Below are 15,520 nucleotides of genomic sequence, written 5' to 3' on the forward strand. Positions count from 1 at the left end.
CCCCCCGCCGAGACCGGGGCGCCGTCGTCCGCGCGCCGCAAAGCGTGAGAGGCAGACGGGGCACCCAGGCGTGGGGCGTCCCGGGCTTCACTCCCGATCCCGTCCGCAAGTTTCTCTTCCCAGATTCGGGGCAGGCACTTCCCGGAGCCGGACTCGCTTCTGCTTTCTCAGGCCGCGCGGCGGGGGAGGGGCGGCTGGGCTCCCCGCTCCTCCCCTCCCGGACCCCTGAGGTCCGGGTGTTCACCCCCACACCCCGGGCTGCGCGCGGGTCCCTGCCTCCCCCCTCTGCCGTCGTGGCATTTCGAGATCCAGACGCAGGGGCCCAGCGGTTCCAGACCTTTAAGTCCTGTGCTCCCCAAAGCCAAGCTCGAGCGCCTGCTCCGCGCGGGGCGCGGGGCCAGCGGAACCCCCCTCCTGCTCGGATTTCAGGCAGGTGCAGAGGGTGCCCGGGGAGGGGCCTTCCTGGAGAGGGCGGGTGCGAACGGCCGAGTCTCCGGGGCGGCGAGGGGTCGCCATCTGTGTTTCAGACAAAACAAAACGGCGCCAGGGCGAGCGTGGAGATGCGGCTGCCCACGCGCCGCCACGGCTCTGCTGGGGCTGCTGTGACCAAGCGCCGGCCCGCGGTGCGGAGGGTGTTCTTGCAGGTTCTGGGAGCTGCGGGCCGAGTGGAGGTGCTGGCCGGGCTGGTCTCTCCCAGCACGAGCACGCTCCTGGGGTGCGCACCGCCGCCTCCTCCGCGGTGGCCAGTCGGCGCCCACACCCGGTCCCTTCCTCCTCTACGGGACGCCAGCCCTTGCGCCCACCCTAACTGGATCGCCCTCTGCAGGCCCGGTCACAAGCACGGTCACGCCGAGACACCTGGTGGCTTCAGCATGTGGAGTCGGGGAGGAGACACAATTCAGTCCGTCACAGACCGCCCCCCACCCCGTTGGCTATCAGACCGGCCTGAGTAAAGTCTGAGGGGCGGGGGACTAGCCAGCTGTGTCCTGGAAGACATGCGTGCTCTGCCAGGAGCGGTTTTGTGGCTGTCCCCTGGCAGAGCCACCCGCGCTACACCTGATCCAGAGGTGGAGACAGATGAGGCCACAGCACCCGCGAGGACAAGGCTGCCCGCAGTGGGCAGGGCCGGCTTCCCAGCAGGCCTGGAGTGGCTTGAGAGAGGAGGGGCTTTTACTCTGGGGAGAGGGCGAGGCCGGGCTCCCTACTGGCGGCAGAGAAAAGGGCATCAGGCCTCAGGGGCACCCCGGGAAGGGGCATGAGGCTGTCGAGCTGACTGTGGTCCAGGCACACTTGGAGTCAGCTCTCACTGCGGCAGATTTAAACCCATGCCTTTGGCTGCAAGTGGTGGTTAAGGCACTCACGCCCACAAGGCTGATTCTGGTTGGAGTCCTGGATGTGGCACTTGCTTTCTCACTTCCTCCTTCTCTCTCTCTCTGGTCAAATTAAATAATAGTTAAATAATAAAATATTTTAAGTATTTGCATATGGCTTAATGGTTATGTGCTGAACTCCCACATAGTCCACTGTGTTTCAAGTACCAGACCTGTGGTTTAAAATTCATACCAGTTTGGGACCAGCAGTTGGCGTAATGGCTAAGTCGCTGGACTCCAGTGTAGTTGACCACAGTTCAAGTCCTGCTCCTGGTGGCTTAAACTCACGCCGGGCGCATGTGCGTGCGTGCCCAATATCCCGAGAAGAGAATGGAGAAGGGATTGCACACACACACACAAAAAAGTTTATTTCCAGTAAATAAATAAATAATTCTTTAAAAAAACAAAAACAAAACAACAAAACCCTCGCATTGGAGACCAGTTTGGCAACACTGAGAAAAGCTGAAGTGGCTAACCTCTAGCAGAGGAACAGAGGGCTGGGAACAGAGGGCTGGGGTGGAATCCAGTCCTTTCTCCTTGAGCCTGGCCCGGCCTCAGTGCTGTGGAAGTGACGGGGGCTGGGCCTTACAAAGCCTTGCGGTTTCTGCCTTCGTCTCTCAGGACTTCGCTTTCCCGGAAGTCAGCTGCGGCATAGGAAGCCTGGGGCAGCCCTTGGCGACCATGTCCAGGCTGTCCACAGCAGAGGCTGCAAGGAGAGCGATGCTGCCATCCTCCCATCCAGCCAGGGCACCAGTGCTGGGAACGAACAAGCCTCTGTGGACTTCAGCCCCGGCCCCTTCGCCTACAACTGCCTGAAATCCCAGCAACAGGATCTGTCAGCAAAGAGATATGGGACCAGGAGTAGTGTGGTGATTAGGAGCACTGGACTCCCACATGGCCAACCACAGTTCGAATCCCAGACCTGGTGGCTTGCTTTCTCACTTTCTTTCTCTTTCTCTCTCTATCCCTCTCTGGTCAAATTGCAAAATAAGTAAATACATAAATAAAGGTCAAAAAGAAAAGGGAATACAGAGGCCAGTAGGTGGCATAGCGGTTAAGGCACTGGACTCCCACGTGGCCTACGAGTTTGAGTCCTGGACCTGGTGGCTTGAAATGCATGCCAGGTAACTGCATGCATGCTCAAAACCCCAAGAAGAGAATAGCGGAAGAGGGATTGTGGCATGGTCATCACCCTCAGGGGAGTGATTTCTCACTTTTTGTCTCTCTAGCTCTGTCTCTCTGGCAAGCACACATGCCCTACAGCAAAAACCTCTCAAGAAAGGAGGGATGGGAACAGCAGGCTGCAGTCTCAGCCTCCAAGTTGTGGGTGGTTATGATGCAGCAGGAGGTCACTGGACACCCTCTGCCTACTGACCACTTCTGGAACTCCCAGCCATGTGTCCACAGAGGTTGGTGTGCAAGGATGTTCATGAACATGTGCTTCATAACGTGGGAAAAGTGCCCAGTGACTGAATGCTCATTGACAGGAGAAGGGAGAAATGAGCTAGCACATGAGTGCGGGACGGGGTACCGCATCACGGTTCATGTGCTCAAACTACATCCCAATACGTCACCTGGGTAAGTCTCAGAACTCTCTTAGAAAACAATTGCACCAGGACCAGCAGATGGCGTAATAGTTACGTTGTTGGACTCCCACGCAGCCAACTGTAGTTGGAATCCCAGACATGGTGGCTTGAAATTCATGCCAGGTACGAGTGTGTGCATACTCAAGATCCCAGGAGACAGATGGAGGAGAAAGGATTGCAGTGTGGCCATCCCCGTAGGGGATGATTTCTCACTTTCTCTTTCACTGTCTCAGTCTCTTTCTCTCTCTCTCTTGTGAACGCATGTATGCTAAAGCAAACTTGGAAAAAAAAAAAAAAAGAAAGAAAAGACAAGGGGCCAGCACGTGGCCTGGTGGTTGAAGTGCTGGACATACCCATGTGGCTGACCACAGTTCGAGTCCTGGACCTGGTGACTTGTGTTCTCACTTTCCCTCTCTCTGTGTGTGTCTCTCTCTGTTCAAATTAAAATAAATGAATGAATAAATGAAATTAAAATAAATAATTCTTTTTTTAAAGAGGTTTTTGCTATAGGGTGTGTGTGCTCACTGGAAAGACAGAGAGACGCAGAGAGATGGAAAGGCAAAAATCATCCCCTGGGTGGGATGGCCACACTGCAATCCCTTCTCCTCCATTCTCCTCTCAGGATCTTGGGCATGCATGTACATGCTCCTGGTAAAAGCTTTTTCTTTAAAGAATTATTTAATTTTATTTATTCATTCAGTTATTTTAATTTGACCAGAGAGAGACACACACAGAGAGAGGGAAAGTGAGAAAGCAAGCCACCAGGTAAGTACCCAAACCATGGTTGGCCATGTGGGAGTCCAGCACCTCAACTACCATGCTGCCTGCTGGCCCCGAGCCCAGTATAAGTTTTAAGCTGCCAGATCTGGGACTCAAACCATGGACAACTACGTGGAAGTCTAGAGACGTAACCACTATGCCATCCACTGGCCCCAAAATATGTCAATGGTTATGAGAATGATGAAATAAGGGATTTTAAAAGCCTTAGGTTGATGATTATTATACATGTAAATAGGGTGTTAATGTGGTGGACTGAAAAGATGATGGATTTTGAATCTGAACAATTCTAACTCTATTACTTTTTTTTTTTTTTGAGAAGAAGTTTTTGCTATAGCAGAAAGAGAGAGACTGAGAGACAGAGAGCAAGAAATCACCCCCAGGGGGGATGGCCATGCCGCAATCCCTTCTCCTCCATTCTCCTCTTGGGATCTTGGGCATGCGTGCACACACGCCCAGTGTGTGAGTTTAAGCCACTGGGTCCAGGACTCGAACAGTGGTCAAATACATGGGAGTCCAGCGACATAGCCATTATGCTAACTGCTGGCCCCAAAATAGTAATTCTTAAAAAGATCATTAAAAAAAAAAAAAGAAAAAGAAAACTGCTCTTTTTCATGGCAACTCGAAGGAAGTCAGCTGCTATAAGATGAAGCTGAATATCTCCTTCCCAACCACGGGCTGCCAGAAACTCATTGAAGTGGACGATGAATGCAAACTTCGTACTTTTTATGAGAAGCGTGTGGTCACAGAAGTTGCTGCTGACGCTTTGGGTGAAGAACGGAAGGTTATGTAGTCCGATCAGGGGTGGAAACGACAAACAAGGTTTCCCCATGAAGCAGGGCATCTTGACCCACGGCCGTGTCCGCCTGCTACTGAGTAAGGGGCTTTCCTGTTCCAAACCACGGAGAACTGGAGAAAGCAAGCGCAAATCTGTTCGGGGCTGCATTGTGGACGCCAACCTGAGCGTTCTCAACTTGGTTATTGTTAAAAAAGGAGAGAAGGATATTCCAGGACTGACTGATACTACCGTGCCTTGTCGCCTGGGGCCTAAGAGAGCTAGCAGAATCCAAAAACTTCAATCTCTCTAAAGAAGATGATGTCCTCCAATATGTTGTAAGAAAGCTCTTAAATAAAGAAGGTAAGAAACCTAGGACCAAAGCACCCAAGATTCAGCGTCTTGTGACTCCCCGTGTCCTGCAACACAAACGCCAAGAAATGACATACTGGGAACCAGCAGTTAGCGTAATGGCTATGTCGCTGGACTTCCACGTAGTCGACCGCGGTTCGTGTCCCGGACCCGGTGGCTTAAACTCACGCCGGGCGCGTGTGCAGTGTGTGCCCAAGATCCCGAGAGGAGAATGGAGGAGAAGGGATTGCGGCGTGACCATCCCCCCTGGGGGGTGATTTCTCGCTTTCTGTCTCTCTGTCTCTCTCTGTCTGTCTGGTGAGCGCACGCGCCCTATAGCGAAAATCTCTCAAAAAGAAAAAAAAAAAAGAAAGAAAGAAACAACGTACTAAGAAAAATAAGGAAGAGGCAGCAGAGTATGCTAAACTTTTGGCCAAGAGAATGAAGGAGGCTAAAGAAAAACGCCAAGAACAGATTGCGAAGAGACGCAGGCTGTCCTCTCTGCGAGCTTCCACTTCTGAGTCTGAATCCAGTCATAAAGAAGATTTTTATGAGAAAGAAAGAAATAAGATCAGATCTAAAAAAAAAAAAAAAAACCCCAACAACAACAAAACGAACAGTTGCATGTGTCAGCGGAAATAACCAACTCTGATAAAATAGTAAGTAAGGCTTATTTCTAAACACAAATATGGGTGGCCAGGCCTGAAGAAAGACAACCATGCCTTTTACAGGATGATCAGATACAGGGGTTCCTTTTATTTGGTTTTGAGGGTGAGAGACAAGGTTTGGAATTAGTGAAAAGAGTTTTCCTATTAGTCTGACCCAAAAAGGTAGGGGATCTGAAGGTGGAGGCCTGTAGGTTATAGGTGGGTTTTCTGTGTTTCACAAAAGGACCAGTAAAGAGTATGCTTTAACAGAGATAAGGGGGCTTGTAGAGATCACAGGATACTGTCCCAAGGACTGAATAAATGTAGCTAGAGTCTTCTTAGCAAACGGGCCAGAATGATCTGTCAATGCTTGTGGGTGTGACTCACCCCAGGCCCTCTAGAAAGATTAGAAAATAAGAAAAAGCAGTCCGATTTCTGCGCTCAGTTCTGCCTGCTGGCCAAATATAATTTCTCCAAATGCATGTGTAGGCCACAAAACTGACAGGTTCAAATGATTCATTTAAAAAAAAATTTTTTTTAGAGAGATTTTTGCTATAAAGTGAGTGTGCTAGTCAGAGAGAAACAGTGAGACAGAGAGACAGAAAGAAAAAAAAAAAAAAACATCGACTCCCTAAGAGGATGGCCATGCCACAATCCCTTCTCCTCCATTATCCTCTTGAGATTTTGGACACATGCACGCCCAATGTGAGTTTTAAGCCACTAGGTCCAGGACTCAAACCACGGTCAACTGAGAGTCCAGCAACGTAACCGTTACACTATTGGCTGGTCCCTAAAAATATTTTATTATTCCATTTTATTTATTTATTAATTATTATTATTATTTAATTTGACCAGAGAGAGAGGGAAAGAAAGTGAGAAAGCAAGTGTCATGTCTAGGACTCGAACCAGAATTAGCCACATAGGAGTCCGGCACCTTAACAACCACCACCTGCCAGTCCCAGTGCATGGGTTTTAATCTAATTTGTGTTAGACCAGGCATGATCTGTGGCGGAGTCAGAGGCAGCAAAGACGGAAGAACCAGAGTCAGGCTTGGAATTTAGCAAAGCCAGTAAAATTTATTCTGCGAAAAGCTCTTGGGTGAGGTAAGGCTGGGGGGTCACACCCAAAGGTTTGCTGCTCATTCTCTTATAGGGGCCCTTGTCCAATGAGCGGTTGCCACAGCGTCATGGTGTCCTGTCCTGGCCAGTGGGAGACCATGTTTCTGCTCAACTGGCGGCAGCGGCCCAATGCAGAGGGCAGGAAAGTCTGTTGGTGGCATGCTGGAGGCAGAGGGCGGGAAAGTTTCTGCCGCGTCTCCCTTCCCCTAGACCCTACAATTTGTAGAGCACTCTTTCTATAAATCAAACGGAATAGAATTCCTTAAGGCCTTTACCACATAGACACACAACATACAATACATAACATGTATGCATACACACACGTATACACACGCAAAAATAAGATTTCATATGCTTGTTTCTATTGCCTCTTTATAAAAAAATGTCTATAGTTTGGGACCAGCAGTTAGCGTAATGGCTATGCCGCTGGACTCCCACGTAGTCGACTGCAGTTCGAGTCCCAGACCCGGTGGCTTAAACCCACGCTGGGCGCATGTGCTTGCGTGCCCAAGATCCCGAGAGGAGAATGGAGGAGAAGGGATTGCGGTGTGGCCATCCCCTCTGGGGGGTGATTTCTCGCTTTCTATCTCTCTGTCTCTGTCTATCTGGCAAGCGCATGCGCCCTATAGCAAAAACCTCTCAAAAATTAAAAACAAATTTCTATAGTTTATTATAAGGTTATTGATATCAAAACACTTTCATTCGTTGCTCCTGTTTCTGTTTTCTTGATCAAGTTTTCATTTTTCCTTCAAAATGTTGCATGTCCGCTTGAGGCAGCGAAGTACTCTTAAACAAACAGCACACGGAGGACCCGGACGTTCATGCTCAGCTACCCACATACTTGTCACACGCAGTAGTCACCTTGGCACTTCTCACCACTGTCTTCTATGACAAATTCGGGGGGAATATGTCATGACAACCTTCATGCCATCTTCAGAATTCAGGCTTTGTTGCACCTGGAAATTCTCTTAGAGCCTGGTGGTGAGCCCGCAGGAGCCCACGCTCTCCCCTGCTGCCTGACCACGGGCCCGACAAGACAAGAACACACAAATCTTCCTCCCTCGGGCCCCTCCGTGAAGTTTTTTTTAAAGTTGCAGAGGTTAACCCTTAGATGTTTAGTATCTGTCTCTGGCTCTGTTAGAAAGCAGTTTCTAACTGACCTTGAATACCAGCAAGCTGAGAGAAATTGCAGAGCTGAGAAATTCCACATTTTAAACCTGTAACTGTAGGTCTTGAGTTGTTCACTTTTTAAAAAAATATATATTTTTTTGCTATAGGGTGTGTGTGCTCACTGGAGAGACAGAGAGAGACAGACAGAAAGTGAGAAATCACCCCCTGGAGGAATGGCCATGCCACAACCCCTCCTCCTCCATTCTCCTCTCAGGATCTTGGGCACGCACGCACGCACAAGTGCCAGGCATGAGCTTAAGCTGCAGGGTCCAGGACTTGAACTGTAGTCGACCACATGGGAGTCCAGCGATGTAACCGTTACTCCACCTGCTGGTCCCTGAATTGTTGTACTTTTGTACAATCAGTAACCTTAGGAAAAATGCAAGGGAGAGCAATGTGCAGGTGGTCTGAAAGTTCTCTGCATTTGCTTCTTGAGTCTGCATTTATTTTGATCAAAATCCACTAAGGATTTTTCCCAGTCTGTTAATCTATCCCACTCTTCTGCCTTGTTTCCTGAGGCTAAACATGGGGTTAACTGATACAAATCTGAAATCCTGGGTCATAGGTCTTGAGGGGTATTTCTTTTTCTTTTCCTTTCCTTTCTTTTTTTTTTTTTTTTTTAAGAATTATTTATTGGGACCAGTGGGTAGTGTGGTGGTTAAGGCGCTGGACACTCCCACATGGCCAACCACAGTTTGAGTCCCGAACCTGGTGGCTTGCTTTCTCACTTTCTCTCTCATTCTTTCTCTGTCTCTCTCTGGTCAAATTAAATGAATAAATGAATAAATAAAATTAGATAATTCTTAAAAAATAAGAATTATTTATTAAATTAATTGATTATTTATTTATTTTCATATGAGCAGAGAGAGAGGGAAAATGAGAAAGCAACCCACCAGATCTGGAACTCGAACCATGGTCAGACATGAGGGAGTTCAGTACCCTTAACCACCACTCCACCTGCCAGACCTTTTTTTTTTAACTTTATTTATTTACTTATTTTTAATTTGACCAGAGAGGGACAGAGCAAGCGAGAGAAAGAGAAAGAGAGGGAAAGTGAGAAAGCAAGTTGCCAGGTTTGGGGCTCGAGCTGCGGTCAGCAATGTGGGAGTCCGGCACCTTAACCACCACACCACCTGCTGGCCCCAACACTATCAAATTTTTCTTTTTCAGAAGAATGTAGTTTGGTATTTATTTAGTATAAAAGGTTTGCGCACAGTGTAAGAAATACAATTTTTACAAATCTGGTTTGAAAAAGTTGTGGCTGGTTATCTGGAGTTTCATACTCTTTTTTTTTTTTTTTTTTTTTTTTTTGGGGGGGTTTTGTTATAGGGCACGGGAGAAGAGAGACAGAAAGTGAGAAATCACACCCCGGGGGTTGGCCACGCCACACTCCCTTCTCCTCCATTCCCCTCTCAGAATCTTGGGCACGCAGACACACGTGCCCGGCATCCGCAGTCGACTACATGGGAGTCCAGCGACATAGCCATTACGCCAACTGCGGGTTGCTGGGTTTCATACTCTTAATTACTTCATCCATCAGGTTTTTACTTCTCTGTCTTGTAACTGCTCGACTCATACGTCCTGAAGCCTACCTTGTCAGCCCACTCCCACCTGGTTTGTGAAGACAGCAGTTTGCCTCCCCTGTCCACTATGATCAAGGTCCCCCTGGCCGGATGCTCTTCCTCGCCAGTAGGGTCAACTGTCAGTAAAGTCATCAGACACAGCAAAGGATGCTGCACCTGGTTGGTTCTAATATCCAAATAACTTTTCTTCTGTACACTAACTTCTGCTGGCGCAGTTTCTTCATTTACAGGAACTTCAGGCAACTGCACGGTTTTTGTTTTTGTTTTTGTTTTGTTTTTGGAGAGATTTTCACTGTAGGGCGCATGCGCTCGCCAGACAGACAGAGAGAGACATAGAGACTCCATCACAGTCCACGCACACGAGCTCACAGCGCAGAACCCAAGCGGGCTCTCCTGGAGAAGTGCCTAAGTCCGCTTTCTGAATTATCCGTGACTCGTCAATGACATCTGTAATGAACTGGCTGGCCACTGGGGCCTCTTCTCCAGGGGGTCCTGACCGAAGTCTCGGTGAACAGGGGTGGTAGACCCACGTTAGGAGCCACATAGCCTTTACCAGGGGCATCTGGGGTGGTGCTGCAAATTCCGTGGCACTCCACAAATGACGGTAGCTGCTCCGGCTTCACTAAGGCAGACCCATCTGCAGCACTGACCGAACCCATGCTGACAGCTGTGGTTCTGAGTTCACGTTCTCTTCCATCGGGTCGGCAGTTCTTCAGAAATCTGTAATGCTCCAGAGGGGCCCCGGTTTTGAACCCGGCCACCATCTTCCCGCCCACGTGCTCCTATCAAATATTTTTCTAAGAACTTTCTGAAGGGAAGTAAGTTTATCATTTCCTCTTTTGTTGATTCTAAGTATCAGCTAAAGAAAGATTCCCAGGGTCAGCAGATGACATAGTGGTTACATCACTGGACTCCCACATGATCGACCACAGTTCAAGTCCTGGACCCGGTAGCTCGAAAATCATGCCCTGAGGGTGTGTGCAAGTGCATCTGCCCTATTGAAAAAACCTACAAGGAGAAAAAAGGTGACTGTCCTGAAACACACAGACGGTGAGGGGAGGCCGGCTGTGGTGGTGTGGTAGTTGAGGCAGTGCGGTCCCATGCACGTGACACTGCTGTGGCTGGCTGCTCGGTGTGAGTCCCAGACCCGATAGCTAACAAACCACGCCGGGCGCATGTGTGTACAAAACCCCGAGAGGAAACTTACCCGTTGTGGTAATCTGTTGGATCAGTCCTAGGAAACTAATATGCACCTCAACGAAGCCATTTTTTTAAAATTTGCGATAGGGTCATTTTGCCAGAGAGTAACAGAGAAAGGAAAAAAGTGAGAAAGCTCCCGCGAGGGGGTGACTACACCGCAACCTCCTTTCCTCCATTCTCCTCTGGGAATTTTGGACACACACAAGCCACCAAGTCCAGGACTAGAGCCACGCCATGTCAGACCCAGCCACCATATGCCTCCCCTGTCCACTATGATCAAGGTCCCCCTGGCCGGATGCTCTTCCTCGCCAGTAGGGTCAACTGTCAGTAAAGTCATCAGACACAGCAAAGGATGCTGCACCTGGTTGGTTCTAATATCCAAATAACTTTTCTTCTGTACACTAACTTCTGCTGGCGCAGTTTCTTCATTTACAGGAACTTCAGGCAACTGCACGGTTTTTGTTTTTGTTTTTGTTTTGTTTTTGGAGAGATTTTCACTGTAGGGCGCATGCGCTCGCCAGACAGACAGAGAGAGACATAGAGACAGAAAGCGAGAAATCACCCCCCAGGGGGGATGGTCACACTGCAATCCCTTCTCCTCCATTCTCCTCTCGGGATCTTGGGCACGCACGCACACGCGCCCGGTGTGAGTTTTAAGCCTCCGTGTCCGGGACACGAACCGCGGTCGACTACGTGGGAGTCCAGCGACATAGCCATTACGTTAACTGCTGGTTCCCGCAACTGCACGGTTTTTAAAGCCGCCGACAAAGCACATGCTCCGGCACCCCACGTGTTTCCATCACAGTCCACGCACACGAGCTCACAGCGCAGAACCCAAGCGGGCTCTCCTGGAGAAGTGCCTAAGTCCGCTTTCTGAATTATCCGTGACTCGTCAATGACATCTGTAATGAACTGGCTGGCCACTGGGGCCTCTTCTCCAGGGGGTCCTGACCGAAGTCTCGGTGAACAGGGGTGGTAGACCCACGTTAGGAGCCACATAGCCTTTACCAGGGGCATCTGGGGTGGTGCTGCAAATTCCGTGGCACTCCACAAATGACGGTAGCTGCTCCGGCTTCACTAAGGCAGACCCATCTGCAGCACTGACCGAACCCATGCTGACAGCTGTGGTTCTGAGTTCACGTTCTCTTCCATCGGGTCGGCAGTTCTTCAGAAATCTGTAATGCTCCAGAGGGGCCCCGGTTTTGAACCCGGCCACCATCTTCCCGCCCACGTGCTCCTATCAAATATTTTTCTAAGAACTTTCTGAAGGGAAGTAAGTTTATCATTTCCTCTTTTGTTGATTCTAAGTATCAGCTAAAGAAAGATTCCCAGGGTCAGCAGATGACATAGTGGTTACATCACTGGACTCCCACATGATCGACCACAGTTCAAGTCCTGGACCCGGTAGCTCGAAAATCATGCCCTGAGGGTGTGTGCAAGTGCATCTGCCCTATTGAAAAAACCTACAAGGAGAAAAAAGGTGACTGTCCTGAAACACACAGACGGTGAGGGGAGGCCGGCTGTGGTGGTGTGGTAGTTGAGGCAGTGCGGTCCCATGCACGTGACACTGCTGTGGCTGGCTGCTCGGTGTGAGTCCCAGACCCGATAGCTAACAAACCACGCCGGGCGCATGTGTGTACAAAACCCCGAGAGGAAACTTACCCGTTGTGGTAATCTGTTGGATCAGTCCTAGGAAACTAATATGCACCTCAACGAAGCCATTTTTTTAAAATTTGCGATAGGGTCATTTTGCCAGAGAGTAACAGAGAAAGGAAAAAAGTGAGAAAGCTCCCGCGAGGGGGTGACTACACCGCAACCTCCTTTCCTCCATTCTCCTCTGGGAATTTTGGACACACACAAGCCACCAAGTCCAGGACTAGAGCCACGCCATGTCAGACCCAGCCACCATAGCCACCATATCACCAGCTGGTCCTTTTTCTAAGTTGGAGAAAAAAACTTGGAAACAGGTTAAATTTCTTTTAAAATTTTATTCATTCATTCATTTGTTTTTAATTTGACAGAGGGAGACACAGAGACAGAGAAAGAGGGGAAGTGAGAAAGCAAGCCACCAGGTCCAGGACTTGAACCATGGTCAGCCATGTGGGAGTGTCCAGCACCTTAATCACCATGCCACCTGCTGTTCCCGGAAACAGGTTAAAATTTTAAAGGATGGGGAAACCAGCAGTTAGGGTAATGGCTATGTCACTGGACTCCCATGTAGTTGACTGGGGTTCGAGTCCCGGACCTGGTGGCTTAAACTCACGCCGGATGTGTGTGTGTACATGCCGAAGGTCCTGAGAGGAGAATGGAGGAGAAGGGATTGCCGCATGGCCATCCTCCCTGGGGGGTGATTTCTCGCTTTCTGAGAAATCAGATTTCTCTGGTGAGCACATGCTCCCTATAGCAAAAACCTCTCCCAATATTTTATTTTTAAAGGAGGGGCCAGCAGGCGGCATGGTGGGTAAGGCCCTGGATTCCCACATGGCCAACTACCATTAGAGTCCTGGATCTGGCAGCTTGAGAAATGCACTGGGGGCAAGTGTAGGCGTGCCCAAATCCTGAGAGGAGACTGCAGAAGAAAGAACAGCAGTGTGGACATCCCTGCTGGGGGTGAGTTCTCGTGTTTCCGCTTTCTGGTGTGTGCATATATCTTCTGGCAAAAACCACACACAAAAAGTTAGGTGAATTGGATCACAAGGCTTTTATGTGAAATACTTTACATGAAGGTTCCACATGTCTCCAGCAATACTGCTTGCTCATGGGGTTTCTATATGCCATAAAGCCTGGGCGCCTTGGTCTGGGACCAAGCCATTCAAGACCTCTGAGCCTCTGAGGAGGGGCCGGGGGTGGCACTGGAGAGTGTCCCGCGGGCCTCAGGATGCCCAGCCTGGACTGCGAGGGAGGAGGCCACCCTCCGCTCCAACCAGGGCTCCTTAGGTGGATGGGAAGGTGGGGAGGACGCTGCAGGCGGAGCACTGGGAGGGGGCTCCAGGAGGCTGGCTTGTTTGGGAAGCAGGCTGGAGAGATGAGGGAGGGGGACTGCCCTCCTGGTTCTCCTCTGACAGGGCCCCAGACTCCCCAGGGCTGCCCTGGGGCCACTCCGTGTCCCTCCTTGCTGCCGTCCTCCTGGTGAGGGGAGGTAAATCTCTGAGCTTCAGATTGCTGGGTGGCCAGGACTTCTGGGACCACAGGAGTCTGGGGATCACACTCAAGTGTCCGAAGACTGAGCGGGACTGGAAGCCGGGCACGTTGGAATGAGGGGTCTGCGATACCTGCAGACAAATGCTCCGCGTCTCCGAGCTGGTCTCCTGGCCGTGACTGGGAGCTCACAGCTGCTAGGGGCTCGTCCTGCCCCATGTGGCTCCCCTGCCCTGTGTGGCTGTGGGGTTCCCACCTGGGCTCCGGGCTGCCACTTCCCCCTCATTTAATCCTCATGCCCTTAGCAGCTAGGAGCTATTAGTGCCCCGTGCCACAGACGGCAATCTGAGGGCCACAGGGGTAACCAGCTGAATGTCACAGACACACACATCTGACAGGCCAGACTGGAATTTGGACTGAGGCCAGTGACGCCCGTGCCCGTGAGCCGTGCCCCTTTGCTGTGCTGTCTTAGGGTTCATTTCTGCTTCATGGGTCTCTGCCCTCCCAAGGCCTGGGTGGACTTGAACCTCCTTCTGTTCCAGATCCCTGGGAGGGGGCTCAGAAGGTTGTGCTGAGAGTGTTCAGGGTGACTCTGGCACTTGGAGGGTACCCTGAGCTTCTATTTGTCCCCACAGGAGCAGCGGGACAATGGCAGCCTGGCTAGGCAGGCAGCTTTAGGTGAGTCTCGACCCCCTCTGCAGAGGGGCTGGCACTTCCCATGCTCTGCTGGCAGGAGACCCAGCCCCTGACCACCCCTCCGAGGGGTCCTTGCACCCTTTTCCCTCAGGTCAGGGTTCCAAGCACCCACCCTCCTGGTTTTCTAGAGCCCAGGTACATAGGCCCCCAACCCCAAAGACTCAGGCCAGAGGCACCTAGACCCGCTGGCCTTGTCCGGCCAGCCTCACGCTCAGGACTGCAGCCAGGGGGTGCGGACACCATGGGAATGGGAACACCAGCACGTCTGGGCTTCTGGTTTCCCCAGAGAGCCTGTGGTTAGACTTCCCAGCACCGTGCTGTTCCCAGCCTGCCGTCCGCCCCGCTCTCCCACAGCTCAGGAAATTGTGACAACCCTGAGGTCGTGGCTGGGGCATTGCCTGTGTGCCCAAGCCGAATCGGCACTGGACCCCGTCCCGGGTCCTGGTCCTCCTGTCGCCAAGGCCTTTGTCCCTGTCTGGGGCATGGTGCCAGCTCTGCCCAGCTCAGGAACGGAGAACCCCAAGTTTGGAGCCACAGACCTAGGAGTGGCTACAGCAGATCCTGGTAGCTGTCAGCCACCGTGTCCCCATCTGCAGGTCGGAATCAGTGAAGAGCAGCACCCTAAAGTCACACTTCTGGGGTTCACGTTCGAGTTCTATCCATGGACCCCAAGCAAGCGAGATGACTTCCCCGGCCTCGGCCTCCTCAGCTGTACAGCCGACCCGGCCCTCCGTTATCCGGCTTCGTTAGGGTGGCGTGAAAGCTTCCCCAGCAGAGCGCCGACGCGGCCGCCTTCGATGTCGCGGTGGTCAGCCGTGTCCTCCCCCAGGGGCAGCGGTGGTCTGTGCGGGATCTGCACACAGACGGGCGGGTGGCGTTTCCGACCTCAGCGAGGCGGGCCAGGGCCTCGAGCCCGGGCTGGCCCTCGGCCTCCTCCCAGGGCGGAGGCGACGTTCCTTGCACGCCGCCCGGCCACCAGGGGGCGCTCGGCCCCTCCGCGGCGCCGCCCCTCACCTGTGCGAGCCGCACACCTGGCGCCGCCTCCGGAAGAGGGGAGTGGGACCGCGGGGACCTCGGAGGGAGCCTGGAGGCTGCAGGGGGGGGCCCCG

The 15,520-nt window shown here is 51.6% G+C and overlaps 3 pseudogenes; 1 reads left to right on the forward strand and 2 right to left on the reverse strand.

Moving 5' to 3' along the window:
• The first annotated feature begins 4,379 nt into the window (after positions 1 to 4,379).
• On the forward strand, positions 4,380 to 5,414 carry LOC114005008 (40S ribosomal protein S6 pseudogene; annotated as a pseudogene).
• A 3,866-nt stretch (positions 5,415 to 9,280) lies between these two features.
• LOC102474628 (exosome complex component RRP43 pseudogene) lies at positions 9,281 to 10,141 on the reverse strand (annotated as a pseudogene).
• A 231-nt stretch (positions 10,142 to 10,372) lies between these two features.
• LOC102475044 (exosome complex component RRP43 pseudogene) lies at positions 10,373 to 11,796 on the reverse strand (annotated as a pseudogene).
• Between the last annotated feature and the right edge of the window lie 3,724 nt (positions 11,797 to 15,520).

This window comes from Tupaia chinensis, unplaced genomic scaffold (genome assembly GCF_000334495.1).
Source record: "Tupaia chinensis unplaced genomic scaffold, TupChi_1.0 Scaffold141247_1, whole genome shotgun sequence".
Lineage (NCBI taxonomy): Eukaryota > Metazoa > Chordata > Mammalia > Scandentia > Tupaiidae > Tupaia > Tupaia belangeri.